An 18260-nucleotide genomic window follows, 5' to 3' on the forward strand; every position below is an offset into this window, starting at 1 on the left:
CTTGGTCACAGTTGCAAAGTTAGCAATGAACTGATATATATATGTATATGTATATGTATATGTATATGTATATGTATATGTATATGTATATGTATATGTATATGTATATGTATATGTATATGTATATGTATATGTATATGTATATGTATATGTATATGTATATGTATATATATGAATGCATGTGAATGTGTCAGTACATGTGTGTGAGAATGTATTATGTATGAATGTGAGTGTATTTGCGTATATATACACACACATACATAAAAAACCCTCTAGACCAGAGGGTCCATTCCACATGAGTCTCCTTGCTGTTCTTTAAATGGAAACATTCTGCTTTGGCCACGATTACTAAGTTAATAAAATAATAAAAACTCCTTTTAAACAAGAGATGGCAGGACATAGTTCTGAATGAAATCCAGTATAATCAGTAGCCCCTCTCCACCAGCAGCCAGCCCCTGATGGCTCATGTGACATACACAGACAACAAGATCCTCCTATCCTGAGATCATTCCACCCCTCATCTTCACCATCAAAAAAAAAAAGACTTAGATAAACACAAAGATTTGGAAGAGCCTCATTTCTGCTGCTACTAAAATTCAAGGAGGCTGTAAAGAACTAGTTGGAACTTAAATTCAAGGCCCCACCATGCCCAACTTTTTCAGCCACTTAACCCCATTGCCTTTACAAAAAATAAATAGCAATAATAAATATTGAGATAGAAATAATATAGATTAATTATGTAGTATAGATATTATATATATGTATATATATTTGCATGCTGTCTCCCTCCTTAAACTGCAGGTTCCTTGAGGGCAGTGAGGCATTTAAAAAAGTCAAAAGACATCATTTCTGGGTAATTTAATTGTTTTATTAATAATGCCAACATTTTAATAAAAAGATAGTCATTTGATCATCTCTCTAATTAAACCAAAGTCAAGATCATAATTTATATGCCCATTGGAAGAAGGATGTTCCCAAGAGAGAATGAATATTACAAAGAGGGACTGAACCAATTCAAATAAGCTTTGGTTATATCTTTTACTTCTAAATTCTTAGCCTTGAGCAATCTATTCAAAGAATTTATCCCTACTCAAACCTGAGTAGAATACAATGGCCGCCCCATTTGCGTGGTATATGGATAGAGGAAAAGGTTGGTTCAACCTTCAGAGATTGAAGTCTTAAAATGAAAATAAAAGGAAAAGGGGGAAATCTGAATCTTCTCAAATCAGAGGAGGAAATGCCTTTTTTCCTTTCTTTATATCCTCAATCCTCAACAGAGTGCTGGCACATAGTAGATGCTTAACAAATGTTTGTTGATTTGACTTGCTTGAATGATAGGGTTAAAGATCAAGGGGTTGAAAATTATGCTGCAATAACTGGATCTAAGATGTACAAACAGTCAGGTTTTTTCCCTACCCTAGGGTCATGTTCACTGATGTCAAAAAAGGATAAAAACCAAGACAGAGATGCCGAAGGATCTCATTCTTGCCAGTTCCTCAAAATTGGGGGGGTAAGGAAGTAGAGGGGGACATGGTCCCTGGAAACTGTTAGGTTTCACATAATAGGATATTATGAAAATTGAGAAGTCTGTGCAACCTATCTGCTTCTTTTCTGCAGATGTTAAAGATAACTTCCCTGTTACTAAGAATGACAGCAGTGAAGTGAAATCATAATAACCAGCTTTAAGATTTGCAAATCACTTTATAATTTTTATCTCATTTTATTCTTACACTATGATGTGTGTGTTACACATAACTATATAGAGATGGATAGATAAGATAAATGTGTGTATAGAGGTATATATTATATATATATGTATATATATACCTGTATAAGTATATATAAATGATTACTATATAAAAAGCAATTATTTTTGCAAAATCATTCTCCTTCATTTATATCTCAATTAGATGGTTTCCTGTTTAGCTAGTTTAAAATTACTTGAATTTTTGTGTTTCTGAAGCATAAACCATTGGATCATAGACTTTCAGAGTCAGAAGATATTGGATAATGGAAGCAGGAACATATAGAGAAAAAGAATACTGGAAATTGTAGCAGGAGAATGGGAAACAAGTCCTGTCTTTCATTATCTTCTACTTGTGTCATTATGGCAAAAATCAATTAAGTGATAAACTATGTTTTCATTACCTTCATTGTTTCTCCGAGTCAACCACCATTTGTTAATCACCTATTATTAGTCAGGCATTGTACTAAGTTCTGGAGACATGGAGAGGTGAAAACAAAGGCCTCAATCTCTACCTTGTTTCCCACTCTTTGCTCCTATAAAAGTGCTGATATTAATATTCCAATCTATATGGAGAGTTTCTCTATTTACTATTGATCTCCTTGGGGTATAAGTTTAGCACTGAGATTTCTAAGGTCAAAGTGTATGAGAGTTTAGTCACTTAAGCATAATTCCAAATTGATTTCCAGAATTGTTTCAGTAATTCTCAGTTCCACCAACAATGCATAAGTGTGCCTATCACTTCAATACTGGATCTAAGACATACAAACAGTCAGGTTTTTTTTCATCTTTGTTCATTTGTAAGATAGAGAGATGAACTTCATAGCTGTTCTGATTTGAATTTTTGTTATTAATATCTCAGAACATTTCTTCATATGATTAATTCAAATTATTATATATTAGAATGTAAACTTACCAAAGGAAGTTGAGTGCAACCTTTTGCATTTGTATCCCCATGATACTGTTAGGTGATGCTATAGTGCATAAAGTGCCAGGCCTAGAGTCAGAAAGACTCATTTCCTGAGTTCTAATCTAGATTCACATATATACTTACTAACTGTGTGATTCTGGGCAAGTCACTTAATCCTCTTCGCCTTGGTTTCCTTATTTGTAAAATTAACTGAAGAAAAGAAATGGCAAACTGCTCTAGGATCTTTGCCAAGAAGACCTCAAATGAAGCTACATAATAAACTCTAACTAAATCTTTTTTCAATAATGTATTCATCTAGTCTAGAGGTTTTCAAAGTGTGATCCAGGGACCCATAGGGAATCCCATATACCCTTTCAAGAGGTCTAAGAGTTCAACAATATTCCATAAAAACACAATATTTTCATTTCTAATAAGGGAAATATTGATAGATATGACCCACATAGACAAAATTTCTTATTGAAATCTTGATTTTTTTTTAAATGTAAAGGGATTAGAAGGAAAACAGAAACCCCTACTGAGCCCAAGCAATGTTTATAAAGTAACCCCATTCTTCAGAGGTAGAAAAAAGTATGCACACATTCCTAGGTTTAATATGCCTTATTAATAGGGTTTAGTTTAGATCTATACAATTAAGGTTCAAATAGAAAATTTAATAGTTTTCACCAGTTGGTTATACCTGGCTCCAATGTGCCCCTATTCCAAATCCTATACCACTTTCAAATACTATCTCCTCTTATGAAGCCTTGCCAGGCTATTCAAGCCTCTGTTTTCCTCTCCATCCACTAAAATGATAGAGTATCTATCATATGTTATATATTTGACTAGTGATCATAGATGGCCTCATGATAACTCTTATATAGATAGATATTTAACTTGTGTAATTTAGCTTATCATGGATATGTCTCCAACTGATCTTTGAGATCAGTGACTATTACTGTCAGAATACTTTGTACTACATACTTTCACATTCTAAAGAAAAGAAAAAAGGAAAGAAGAAAAGGGGGAAATTTTACAGCAAGTATCTCTGATAAAGACCTCATATCTAAAATATATAGAGAAATGAGTCGAATTTATAAAAAAGAAGTCATTCTCTAATTGATAAATGGTCAAAGAAAATGACTAAGTAGTTTTTAGATGAAAACATCAAAGCTATCTATAGTCATATAAAAATATTCAAATCACTATTCATTAGAAAAATGTAAATTAAAACAATTCTGAGATACTACCTCATACCTGTCAGATTGGCTAATATGACAAAAAAGGAAAATTAAGAAGTTTTGAGGGACTGTGGGAAAAACTGGGACACAGTCAAAATTGGTAGAGTTGTGCACTGATCCAACCATTCTGGAGAGCAATTTTGAATTATGATCAAAGGCAATAAAACTGTGCAGATTCTGATTAAGCAAAATCAATGATGGTATCTCAAATAGATTTCCCCTTCCTCAAAGGGGAAAGATATCTATTTATAAAAATATTTATATTTGTAGCAGCTCTTCTGTTAGCCAATAACTGAGCATTGAAGGCATACTCATCAATTGGGGAGTGTCTGAACAAGTTATAATATATGATTGTATCGGAATATTATTGTACCATAAGAAATAACAGCTAGGATGGTCTCAGAAAAACCTGGAGGCTTCCACAAACTATTACAAAGTGAAGCAGGCAGATCCAGAAGATCAGCAATAAGGGGTGGCTAGGTGGCACACTGACCCTGGAGTCAGGAGTACCTGGGTTCAAATCTGACCTCAGATACTTAATAATTACCTATGTGACCTTGGGCAAGTCACTTAACCCCAATGCTTTGCAAAAAACAAACAAAAAAAACCAGAATAACAGCAATATTATATGACAAATAACTGTGAATGAGTTAGCTATTTTCAGCAATACAATGATCTAAGGATTCATAATGAAAAATGCTATCTACCTCCAGAAAGGGAACTGATATTGTCTGAATACATACTAAAACATATTATTTTTTCTTTCCTTCTTCCTTCCCTCTTTTCTTCCCTCCCTCCTTCCTTTTTTCTATCTTTTTTTTTCTTTATTTTTTGTTCATCTTGCACAAAACAACTGATACAGGAATGTTTTACTTTATTGCACTTATATAATCTATATTAGAATGCTTACTATCTCAGAGAGGGAGAAGTGAAGGGAAGAGTGAAGTAGAATTTGGAATTCAAAAATTTTTTAAAAGAATGTTAGGATTGTTTTTAATATGTAATTGAGGGGTAGAAATAAAATGGTATTTTTAATTTAATTTTTATAAAATGGATGATTTTGACTATAATAAATTTAAAAAGGGGTTGCACTAATAAAACTAATGCAGCCAAGATTAGAAGGAAAACAGAAAGATGGGAAACAATTTTCACAGCTAATGGTTCTGATAAAGGTCTCATTTCTAAAATATATAGAGAATGTAATCTAAGGTATAAGTCATTCTCCACTTAATAAATAGTCAAAGGATATGAACAGGAAGTTTTCAAATAAAGAAATTAAAGTTATACAACACATATGTGTGTGTATATATATATATATATATATATATATAGTATATATAATCAAATGAAAAATGCTCCAAATCATTATCGATTAAAGAAATGCAAATTAAAACAACTGTAAGATTCTACCTCACACCTATCAGATTGACTAAGATGGTAAAAATGAAAAAATGATCAAGGTTAGAGAGATTGTGAGAAGTTTGGGACATTAATACAGAGTTGAACTGTGAACTGTGAACTGATCCAACCATTCTGGAGAGCAATATGGATCTTTGCCCAAAGAGCAATAAAACTGATCATACTGTTTGACATAGCAATACCAAGAAAAAGCCTATATCCAAAAGAAATCACAAAAAATGGGAAAAGTCCCACTTGTTCAAAAATATTTATAGTAGCTCTTTTTGTTATGACAAAGAATTAAAATTTGAGAGAATGCCCATCAGCTGGGAAATACTAAACAAGTTATAGTATATGAATGTCATGAAATATTATTGTTCTATAAGAGAGTATGAATGACTGGACTTTAGAGAAGCATGTAAAGAATTACAAAAACTGATGGTGAGTGAAGGGCGCAGAATCAATAGAACATTGTACACATTGTGAGTTGATCAACTACAATGGATGCAGCTCCTCTCAGCAGTTCAGAGAGCTAGGACAAGTCTAGAAGACATGTTATGGACAATGCTATCCCCATGCAGAGGAAAAACAAACAATCAAACAAAACTTCATAGAATCTGAATGGCTAGTATGTTCACGTTTTTAAAAACTCATGTTTTTCCTTCCTATCCTATGGTTTTCTTTCTTTTCCCTTAGTCCTAATTCTTCATACATAAAATGACTAATATGTAAATATGTTAAACATCAAGGAATATGAACAACTTTTATGAGACTGTTTGCCACCAGGGGGAGGGAGGTGGGAAGGGAGGGTGATAGAAAAATGTGTAACTTATAAATATGCAAGCAGCTGAATGTTGAGAAACTTCCATAACATGGATGGGAAAAGTAAAATAAAACATCATCTTTAAAAAATTTGATTTAATCATTTTACAATTACATGCAAAAAAATTTTCAATATTCACTCTTGCAAAATTTTGAGTTTCACATTTTTCTACCACCCTCCCCATGGTAACAAACAATCGGATAAAAATTGTACATTTTCAATCATGTTTAACATATTTCCATGGTAGTCATGTTGTGAAAGATGAATTAGAACTTATGGGGGGGAATAAAACCATGAGAAAGAAAGAAAAAGCATAAAGGAAATTATTTTATTTTTTATTTTTTAAGTTTTTGTAAGGCAATGGGGTTAAGTGGCTTGCCCAAGGCCACACGGCTAGGTAATTATTAATTGGCCAGATTAACTGGCCAGATATTAACAAGGCCAGATGTGAACTCAGGTACTCCTGACTCCAGGGCCAGTGCTCTATCCACTGCACCACCTAGCCACTCCCCATAAAGGAAATTTTAAATAGTGAGCATAGTATGCTTTGGTCTGCATTCATACCCCCCATAGGATGCAGATGACATTTTCCATAATGGGACTCTCAGGATTGTCCTTGATCATTGACTGGACTGCTGAGAGGAATTCTGGGTTCGTTATGGTTGATCATTTCACAGTGTTGCTGTTAACTTGGACAATGTTCTTTTGGTCCTCCTCACTTCATTCATCAGTTCATGCAAGTTCTTCCAGGCTTTTCCAACGTCCAGCCATTCATAATTTTTTACAGAGCAATAGCACTCCATAATGTAATAAAATACTAGTTAAAATATATGAAGTATAAAGAGATCCCCAAAACAAAATGTTTGAGAGCCACTGAATTAGTACAATGCTTTTTCCAGTTGAGAAAACTGATACTCAAATAGATTATATGATTGATCCACAGTAACTCAGGTAGGAAGTAGCAAAATCAGGAATTAAAAAAAGAAGACATCCACATATCCTGTATTCTTTCCACTGTGTCATGTTGTTTTAGATCTTTTTTTTATGTTTTTGCAAGGCAAATGGGGTTAAGTGGCTTGCCCAAGGCCACACAGCTAGGTAATTATTAAGTGTCTGAAACCGGATTTAACCCAGGTACTCCTGACTCCAGGGCAGGTGCTTTATCCACTATGCCACCTAGCTGCCCCCTGTTTTAATTCCTTTTAGGAACATTCTAACTTATTTGTAGTTTTTGAAGTGGTCATCCCAGTCTTTCTTAATATATCATCTTCCCTCCATATATATGTGTGTGTGTGTGTGTGTGTGTGTGTGTGTTATAGCTAAATTTTATCTTGATTTTCCAGGATTAATCCAAGTGGTGATTATCCAGAATTAGCCAAAGTAAGAGAAACTGATAACTGGATTGTGGGAAAGAAGGATCAAATTTCCATGATGGGACCTGGTCCATGTAAATACAGTCTCAAGGGAAGAGGAGGTCCTTCTCTATGCTATGGCAAAGTTCTCTGTTTGTTGCCTTTATTCCACAATTATCTTGCTACAATAACCACTGCTTCCTTTGTTCTCATTTTGCTTCTTTCCTCAGGTCCTAAATGTCCAAAAGCATACTTAGGCCTCCCCAACTCTATCTGTCCTTGATCCTTCCACATCTTCAATCTATTATCCTATGTCTCTCCTTTCTTTTCAGAGTCAAACTCATAGAAAAATTATTCTCAACTTTCTGCTTCTATTCCTTTACTACTCATTCATTTCTCAACTCTGATGAAAACACAAATTCACCAACATGGGAGGAAGAAACTAAGAGACTGTCTCATTGCAGTTATAACTCAACAAGTGGCTAAGCAACTCTTGCAAGAAGACTTCTTATGAGGAGGGATCCATTGCCACCCATGGAAGTCCAATTCACTATGGGACATCTATTCCTGATGGAATATTTGAGTTTTTTCCTTACATCAAAATGAAATCTGACTGTAGTCATATCCATTTATTGTTCCAACCTATTGGCCTTCCAATGACTTGCCATCTGGGTCCAGGCAAAAATAGTTGAAGTGGAAACAGCATGAGTCTTAGAAACCTGAATTTTGAATTTGCCTTTGACACTTGCTAACTATATGACCCTGGGCAAGTCACTACCTTAATAAGACTGTTTCCCCACCTATAAAATGATGAGATTGTATTCAAGTCTCCTTGAGCTGTAAACCTAATTCTATAACAACCTTTTATACAACTATCATGTCTTCCCCTGTCCTATTCAGGTATCTCTTCTCTGGTTTAAACATTCCCAATTCTTTCAGCTGATTTTCATATGTCAGAGTCTTCATCATAGTCTTTTGCTGTCTTTGTCACATTCTTCCTGACACCGCTTTTCAACATTTTTCCCTAAAATCTGGCAGTTAGAACTGAACCTAAAATAACTGAAGAGTATATACTGACCAGGAGAAGGTATTCTTTAATCCTAGACACAATGGACAAGTCACTGACTTTCTCAGACTCAGTTTTCTCACCTCCAAAATGGAAATAATAAAGTAAGCATATGCCTCAGAAGGTTGCAGTGGTACTAAATATCCTCCTGCAATCTTCCTTATTTCTATTAAGGGCATATACATACTCCCAGTCAAATAAGTCTATTCTCTAAAAGGCATTCCTGAGTCTTCTTCCATTGTTGATTCTTCATAACTCAGTTGTCAAGTTTTGTCTAGTCCAAGTCTAATATATCTCTCATTTCTAGAACATCCTCCCCCACCCTCATTTAGGATCATATCATGTCTTATCTGTACCACCTCATCTTCAGTCTCTTCCCTTTCCAGCTTATTTTTTTTCATAAAGCTACTAAAATTATTTTCTTAGGGTACAGTACTGATTATGTAAGTCCCCTGCTCAAAAACCATTGGGGCTTATCATCATAGCTGGAATATGCCTCAGTCTGGAATTTAAGGGCCTCCCGAATCTAGATCTTATATTTACCATCTTATTTCCTCTTCTACCCTTCAGTAATCCTATATCCAATCAAGTTGAGAATTACTTTTTGTCCAAATGTGGCATCCTATCTACTGGATGTATATCCCAGGTACTTAGTTTGTTCTTCTTTCCTCCTCTTACTATTCCTATTCCTTCTTCGCCTTCTTGAACCCTTCTCTTTCTTCAAGCTCATCTTACATGCCATCTCCTCAGTTAAGTTTTCCCTAATTCATGCCCCTTATCAATACTCTATCTCTACTTAAAGCACATCTTACATTCATTTCTCCCTGTATTGTCTATTCCCTAAGCAGAATTTGTGTGCGTATGTGTTCTTTGATTTTCTAGCTTATAGTAGGCAGATATGCTTGATAGACTGCTACACCTACTCATGCTCACCATTATCTTGTTCTCTAATAAAGGAAAGGAAGCTAGAAAGAATGTGACCTGTCAAGGTTATAGAAAACTAAGTTGAGGAGTCATGAATTTGAACCCAAATCTTCTGGCTCTGAATCCCGTTATTTTTCTACCACATCAATTCCTAAAAAAGAGATAGGACAGCTAGGTGGTGCAGTAGAACAGAGTACAGGGCTGAAATCAGGGAGATTCATCTTGCTGAGTTCAAATCCTGCATCAGACACTTACTATTTGTGACCCTGGACAAGTAACTTAACCCTGTTTACCTGTACAATGAGCTGAAGAAGAAAATGGCAAACTGCTCTATTATCTCTCCCAAGAAAATCCCCAATGGGCTCATGAAGGGTCATATGTGACTAAAACATAACACATGACAGCCACAAAATAAATGATGTATTAATTAGTATCTTTTCCACTTAAATCATATCCAAACAACCATAATAAAATAGGGATGGGCAGTGCCCCCAAGGTAAAGAAATTTAGAGAGGGCAATAAGTGGGCTCAAATGTGAGTTTAGCTCCTAGAATAATTAGTTGAAATAGAAAAATCAGGACTTCCTTCTTCCTTCTTCTTTACCCTCTTCCCCATCAAAACATCGACACATTGTTATTTCCCCAGCATATGCTTCATGCTTTCCCCAGGATCTACTCTGTTTCTATTTCTTCAACTAAATTGAAGGTTCATTCTTTTTCCTTTGACCTGTTCACTAACACTAACACTACCACCAGCAACAGTCAAAACTGGTTCTGGCACTGGAAACAGTTTAACTAAAAACAGTCTCCCTGGCACCCCCAGATTTATGGCCTTCAGTGTGAATGTAGTTTTAAATAAGAAGCATCCAGGGATTTAAATGGCTCTTCCTTCTCCAGGACCTTTGCTATCTTTGCTAACTCAGACAGCAGAAATTCAGAGAAAATTATTTATCTGATCTCTGTTCTGCAAAAGGCAAACCTAGGGCTTCTGGTGTTGGCCCCAACAGAAATATCTATAAAATGATAAGAATTCAGGAAATGATTGACATTCAGGGGAGAAACAAGGGTTCCTCACCACCCTCTTTGGAGCCACTGATGGAGAAGGGAAGGAGGAAGCGTCCCCAGTAAAAGTAGGGCAATCAAAATGAAGGTTGCTTGGTCAGACTACTTGGACTAAAAGGAAGGGAAAAAAATAGGAAGAAGGAAGAAGGATAAAGGGAAAACATGTCTTTCTTTTTTCCTTCTGAGAGGAAGTTGTACATTTAGAACAAATCTCAGAGTGCAAGGTCATCTTTTGCTCTCAGTTCTAAGAATCAGGATGATACAGAATAGATGGTAGCAAATTAGGGTGTGCTGGTAAATGTTTAATAATGGTTTTCCCATGAAAAAATGTACACGTCACACTTTTAAGTTTATTCTTCAATTTTCACATTTCCTCCATAATTTTCTTAAGTCTAGATAATCAACAAAAGACAAGTCAAGTCATTATTTGTAGAATTTGCAGATTTCTGACTTCTGAGTATAACTTTACACTGAAATTTTAACAATCAGCTCTCAAGAGCTAGTATGAGCTGACTGCTACATACTCCTGATAGCAGGTCAATGAAAAGAGATAAGGGGCAGTGGAGAGAGAGGGCCAGGCCTGGAGTTAGGAAGACATGAATTCAAATGTGACATCATATGCTTACTAGCTGTGTGACCCTGGACAAGTCACTTAACTGCTATTTGCCTCAATTTTATTAACTATAAAATTGAGATAAAAATAGCTCAGGATAGCTGGGAGGATCAAATGAGATAATAATTGTAAAGTGCTTACCCCAGTGCCAGGCACATAATGAGTGCTATATAAATATTAGTTGTTGTTATTATCATTATTATTATTATTACTATTAGATCTGTAATATTTCCTTCACATGACTTCCAACTCATTTTTTTCTTAAGCAGAGTTTCAACCATGTCACTCTACTACTCAGAAAATGCCAGTGACTCCCTATTGCCTCTAGGATCAAATATAAGCTCCTCAACTTGACCTTCAAAGATCCATAACTTGGTACCTTCCTACCTTTCATCTCTTCTTACCCATTACTCCTATCCCAAAAAATCAAAAGGAAATTACTCTAAAGTGCTTAACACAGTGACTGGCACAATAAATGCTTACGCCCTTCTTCCTCTTCCCTCTCTGGACATTCTGTCCCAACCACGCTGTGGTTAATCACACATAATATTCCATCTGCCATCTGCTATCTCTGAGCCTTGTTCTGATTGCTCCTCATGCCTGGAATGTTCTCCCTCCTTGCCTCAGGCTCTTGGAAGTCCCATGATTTTCAAGAATCGTTTAAAGAATCATTTCTCCCTGGTTCTTCTCTGATTCTGCTGAAAACTAATGCCAGCCTCTCTTGGGTTGCATTGTATCTATTTTATATGTCTTCCTTGTTGTTCTGTATGTGATTTCTTTATGTTAATAGATGCACTTGTTATCTCCCCTGTTAAAGGGCAAGTTCCTCCAGGGGAGGGACTATTTTATATTGTCTTCCTAACTCTAATGTCTAACAAAGCCTGGCACATAATAGTCACAAAATAAATGATTTATTAATTAGTATCTTTTTTCACTTAAGACCTATATTTCCCCAGTTTAACCAGCACCAACTAGTGTTTTGTGTGTGTGTGTATGTGTGTGTGTGTGTGTCTAGGGTGAACATGATTCCTCTTCCTTCCACCCCAACTAATATGCATCTTGGTGGGAAAGAAGTCTTCACAAGGCAAATATAGTTTTTTCCATGTGGTTAAAGGAACCTGGGCAGGCAGAAGTTTCCTTCAAATTTACAACTCTGGACCACAATCCAATAGCTCCTCCCTAGTTATGCCTCTGGAATGAACATATCCAAACTCCACAATTTTACAACAATGTTAGGGGTTATAATCTACACTTCCTAAAAGGCTATACAATCTTGAGCTGCATACTTTTTCCCTGCTATTCTGTCTCTGCTATTTAAAAAAAAGAAAAAGAAAAGAGGGATGATTAGAAGAGACTTGGAAGAGAGGTTCATACTGAAACATTACTCATAATAAATTACTATAAACAGTTTTGCAAACGTAAATAAGCTTACAAGTGATTAATAAGGAACCATGCATCCTTAATTGCCTTTCAGTCCCTATATTTAAAAGCTGGAATGAAATATTTCAATAGGGTTGAACTGTTTGCATTACACGCTGTTAGAATTCATTCTTGAATCTATTTCTCAAAATATTCTGCAGGTTCCTGGAGTTCAGTCTTTTCTCATTTCATTTTGCATGTTAACCCCTCCCCTACCCTCAGTCTTGTTCAACTGAGAAAATTTGCTATGGCATTAGGGAACGAGGCATGGCTAAATGTAGTCACCCATTCCAAATAGCTGTGTAATTATACTGAGAGATAATGGCAACCATGAAACCAATCTGGGATTTCAGGGGAAAAATAGAAGTGCCTATGTCTGACCCTCTTGGTTCCATGTTTATTATATGTATTAGATTCTGGGATTTTTGAAATATTTCTTAAGATCTCAAGTCGGAACCTCCTCATATTAGACACCTAATGAGTAATGATTTCAGAATGATGACTTGTGAAATCTGGAATGTAATGAGAGCTTCATCAACTCAGGATCCCCTCACTGAAACTCTGGACAAGGTCCTTCTGCCTAATGTCAGAAAACGTCACTGATGAAACAAGTTAGGGGGTGCAATGCCATGTTAGGAGATAATAGAACTACACATGTCTTCTTTTAAGCTAGAACATTAATAACGTGAAATGTTTGTAGTAATTTGTTTGTTTCAGCTAGCGATTAACCTTATCATTTGTTTTGGTAAGATAGCTTATCTCACTGAAAATTGTTCTAATCTCCTTTGCAAAGAATTTGTTGCCAACTGTCCTCAGTCTCCAGAAACCCACTATTCCCTCAGTTTTCTGTTTGTCTTTTGTCACCCAAGGAAAACAGGTGTTGTTGATAAAGTAGGGTGGTTCTCTCATCATCAGCTTGGTAAAGAGCAAGAAACTCTATGTGCTCTGTGGGAAGCAATTTCAAGGGGAGGTCTATACTCATTGGATGATGAGTTAGACAAGCATAAGGAGAATAAGTTTGATGAACCCCAAAGAAAAGTCACTATTTCCAAGATGAGGAAGGCAATTCATTATTTATTATCATTATCATCATCATTATTATTATTCATTGTTGTTATCATTATTAACCACTACTACTACTACTACTACTACTACTACTACTACTACTACTACTACTACTACTACTCTATGGAATTCTTGTTCAGGACTGTGTAAAACAGAATGGCTTCTGGGATTCCTATCAAAAAAAAGTTCTAACTAGGGTGAAGTGGCTAGGGTCTTGCATCAGAGCCTGAATTTAAAGAACATTCACTGAACTTGCTGTCCAGCAGCAGAGGAACAACAAAAATTACTTAACACTGAGTTAACAAGAATAATTAAAGTAAGAAGACAAGAAATAACCTGGAAGGAGAATATCTTCCTTTCTCTGGCAATTCTTTTCCTCCTCCTATCCCAAAATGTTTCACAGATCTTTGCACTATTTGCCCTGAGCAAAAACGACTCTTTGATATTTGTTTGGTAGCCATCAGCATCTGAGAAATTTGACTTAGTAAAGTTTTCTCTGTTCCTATTCAGTGCAAATGAAAACTGACTGGAAATGCTTCTATGTATACTCTCATCTTTTTTTTTTCCTTTAAATCGTGGCTAACCTCCAGCAGCAACCAGTCCCAGAACTGAATATTCATAGCTCTCAGCTTTGTTGTTCTTCCCAAGACAGCAACCTGTTTATTGCACAAATGAATGCCTGGGATTTTTAATCCTGAGTGGGAATGGTTGGGGGGGCGGTAGGGGAGGAAGATACTGTTCAGAAAAAAAAAAAAGAATAAAGATGATTTTAAAATAATACCTATGGGAAGATGGGGCAATAAGCTAAAGGAAAACATCATTTTACCCTTTTAAATATGGAAAGATCATCTAATTTACATTTAGAGATGATGGATGCAATTCCTAATTCTCCTTCTTAATGGTTACCATTTATATAGGATTCTCAGTTCTGTGAAGTCCTTAGTGCCTACTATCTCACTGAAGTCACACAAAAATCCTGCTGAGGAAGGTGTTTTATTTTATTTACTTATTTTATTTTCCACATTTTACATGTGAGACACTTCAGGTTCAGAGAGGTAAATTAGGCTATAGTCAAACTAAGTTTCTGGAAAAGAAGTATTTTTTCCTTCAATTCTAGTCCAGCATGCCATCTATTACATCAGAAGGTCAAATTCACTGAATTTGTCGCTCACCGGAATTGGGAAATGCTAAACAAAATAAGTGCAAATAAAATAAAATATAAATAATGTTAATTTGTGGTTTTCTAAGTCAAGATGCTGCCTGCAAGGATCATTTTTGAAGTTTTGAAATTACTGTACTATAATCTGTTGCTTCTCAGTATAATCTGCTTATATTATATTATATTATATTATATTGTATTATATTGTATTATTATATTATATTGTATTGTATTATATTGTACTGTAATATTATATTATATCATATCATATCATATCATATCATATCATATTATATTATATTATATTATATTATATTATAGTTGTTCATCCTTCATTTACTCACCTCACCCAATGGAGAATAATAGCTTTTAATGAGGAAGAGATCTTTACATCTCCCCTCCATCAAGGAAATAATAAGAGGAACAAACACAAAGGTTACAAAAATGAAAAGAAAAGAAAAAAGAAATTTAATTAAATGGTATTTGGGACTGGGCTCACTTTTCTCTCGCAATGTATAGGTTCCCCAAGAGAAACTAAGGGTGTCCCTTAGTAATTATCAGTCATAATTTCACTACAAATGAGTTCAATATTAGATGAATCTATTGGACATTAGTACAAAGTTTAATACATATTTCCCTTTCTTCAGTTTTTATCTAAAAAGTGAATAACTTATATCTGATTGATTCTCCTTTAGCTCTTTTTTCCTGCTTCGCCCCAGAGGGCAGAACAGGGACTGATGGATGATTTAAATATGATGCCATTTTCTGAATTCTGGTTACAGATTACTTCAATTCAATAAACCTATATTTATCAACTACTCTTCTCCAGAACTGCACTAAGTACAGGTGATACAAAGAAGAAATTAAAATAGTCCCTGTCCTTAAGGTTTGCATTCTACAGAAGAAAGCAACATGAACATGAAGGTCATCAATGTAAAATAAATGCAATACAGAGGATAATTTCAGAGCTCAGGAGAACACTGATAACTAGAGGAGGGGGGAAATAAAGAAGGAATTCCTGGAGGAGGCTGCACGTGAGCTGAGCTTGATAGGAAGCTAAGGATTCCAAGGAGAAGGAAAAGGAAAATGGCAGCCCACTTCATACCTTTACCAAGAATCCCCCAAATAGGATCACAAAGAGTTGGACATACCCCAATAACAACAAAAGATTCCCTGGACCTAGCAGCTATCCTCACCCATATGAATCAGGTTTATGGACTGTAGCATTCACATTTAACAAAATTCACTTTTGTATAAATCCTGTAGGCAGGTAGCACTCTGTAGGGGGAAAATGATATGATCTGTGTGTCAGCAATCCTCCTTAGTTTGATCAATCCTCCAGCAATCTGTTCCTCATCTCCACTGTTTCTCATTACAAAGGAAATACAGATGTTTATGCCTCTCCTTAATTTTACTTTACACTTAGCAAAAAAGGGAACAAGGCAGCAGATGGCTGATGACAGGGCAAAGTCCTGATGGATCTCTTTACTTCCTCTTTTGGGACTATCTGGGGTCCAATAAGAAGGCTTTTTAATACTTTAGATTTTTGACTCATAAAGAGATTTCAGAAAAGAAAATCACCCTCACAGATGGGGGGAAGGGAATAATAGTTTGTATTACATTTCTATATATTTTAAGATGTTGTTGTGAAGTTTTATCAATCGTGTCTGACTCTGGTCTCTTTTGGGGTTTTCTTGGCAGAAGAACTAGACTGGTTTGCCATTTTCTTCTCCATTTCATTTTACAGATGAGGAACCTGAGGCAAAGAGGGTTAAATTACTTTCCCAGAGTCACACACAGCTAGTAAATGTCTGAGGCTGGATTTGAACTCAGATATTTCTGATTTCAGACCCTAGACATTAACCGATAGGGTCATAAAGAAAAAGAGGGCAAATAGTACACTAAGCTGGTCTCACCCAACCTCCCTTCTAGGGCTATTTTGGAGCCAGCTCAAACTGACTGGAGAGAGTCGATTGTCCAATTTTCCAAATTATAACATCATATCTACAAGGTAGCTCATTCCATAACAATAATTATTATAACAGAAACTTTTATATAGAATTTAATATATGTGCCTGCCATTATGATAAATATTTTATTATTTTCTCATTTAATCTTCACAACTTATGAAGGTTTTACAAATCCCTATTCTCAAGTTTAAATGACCTTCCCAGGGTCACATGGCTAGCAAGTAAATGAGATCACATTTGAACTCAGTTCTTCCTGACTCCAAGTCCACTGTACCACCTGGATAGCTCAACACCCTCTTCACATCACAGGCCAAAAGAGACTAAAATGACCTGCCCAAAAATCACAGGGTTTCATAAATACCCAAGAGGGAATTGAAATCTAGACCTCAATCTCAATCTTTTATTTGTGAGTCATATTTTTGAACCCAAGCATAGATTTTTTATGTCTCTTGCTGATTCAGTCTAATATTCTAGCCTGGAAAACTCTTTTTTGGGATCCTGATGTCATCCAAATTATTGGCCATATTTTTACCAACTGTATATGCCAACAGATGTATATCCCACGATATTCCACCCCTTTTAGTCCTTTTGTCTTGACTATGTTGCTTAACCAAACTATTTGCTAGCTCTCTTTTAAAGTTTTGTCTTACCTACTATGTTCAGAGCACTACATCATATTTTTGAGGAATTGGAGCTTTTTTAAATTATCACTGAAACTGCAGCAGGGAGTGTGACTACAGAAATGGGTTGGGAAGGAGTCTAGGACTGTGCCACAGCTAATGATGGGCTGGAGGGGACTGGAAACAACTCAATCATTAAATTTTCAGTGTGAGCATTTACCCTCTGGAAATCAAAAAATGTTGAAAATCAGGGTCTGATATATTGTTTTGTTGACTGTCTAGACTCAAGCAAGTGTTGGAGGAAATGATAATAATCCAAATTAAATTTTAAAATATATATCTATATCCTGTGTATATTTGTTTTTATCCAGAGATCTTGATGCTAAATATTTCCCAGCAACACCACTGGCCAGACCCCTGACCAGATTGCCCCAGATTGCCTCAAGTCCTGCCTGTGTTTAGGTACATGCTGACTGATCAAAAATTCAAATGTCAACAATGTTTGCTTAGGAGGCTCTCCAACTCTTTCTAATAGAACGTGGAACATAGAGCCAAAGTCCAAGTTTGAATCTAGTTCTAATGCCTACCAACTGCCGGCCCTTGGCCAAATCATTTCACATCTCTGGACCTTAATGCCTTACATGTAGAAAGGAAGGGGTTAGATTCCATGGGTGCTAAGGTACCTTTTAGCTACTTCAAATCTAAGATGTGTTGCTACATTTCCATTTCCTTCTGTTATGCCATTTCTACTTTCAGGGAGTCATCCCCATTAATTGATAGCACACAACAAAGCTCTAATAGTGGAATTTCAGGCACTGTGACAAGTGAAAGAAAGGCTATTTGGACAGAGGGACTTTTCAACAAAGACTATAAGTCAGCAACTGCTGAAAGGGCCTAG

General features: G+C 35.7%; 1 protein-coding gene across 1 annotated transcript in view; it reads right to left on the reverse strand.

The window, feature by feature from the left end:
- The window catches only part of ADGRD1 (adhesion G protein-coupled receptor D1), a 490642-nt gene that overhangs the window by 40946 nt on the left and 431436 nt on the right, over positions 1 to 18260 (reverse strand). The gene's annotated exons all lie outside the window — the stretch shown is intronic.

The sequence above is a fragment of the Macrotis lagotis genome, chromosome X (genome assembly GCF_037893015.1).
Source record: "Macrotis lagotis isolate mMagLag1 chromosome X, bilby.v1.9.chrom.fasta, whole genome shotgun sequence".
NCBI classification, from domain to species: domain Eukaryota; kingdom Metazoa; phylum Chordata; class Mammalia; order Peramelemorphia; family Peramelidae; genus Macrotis; species Macrotis lagotis.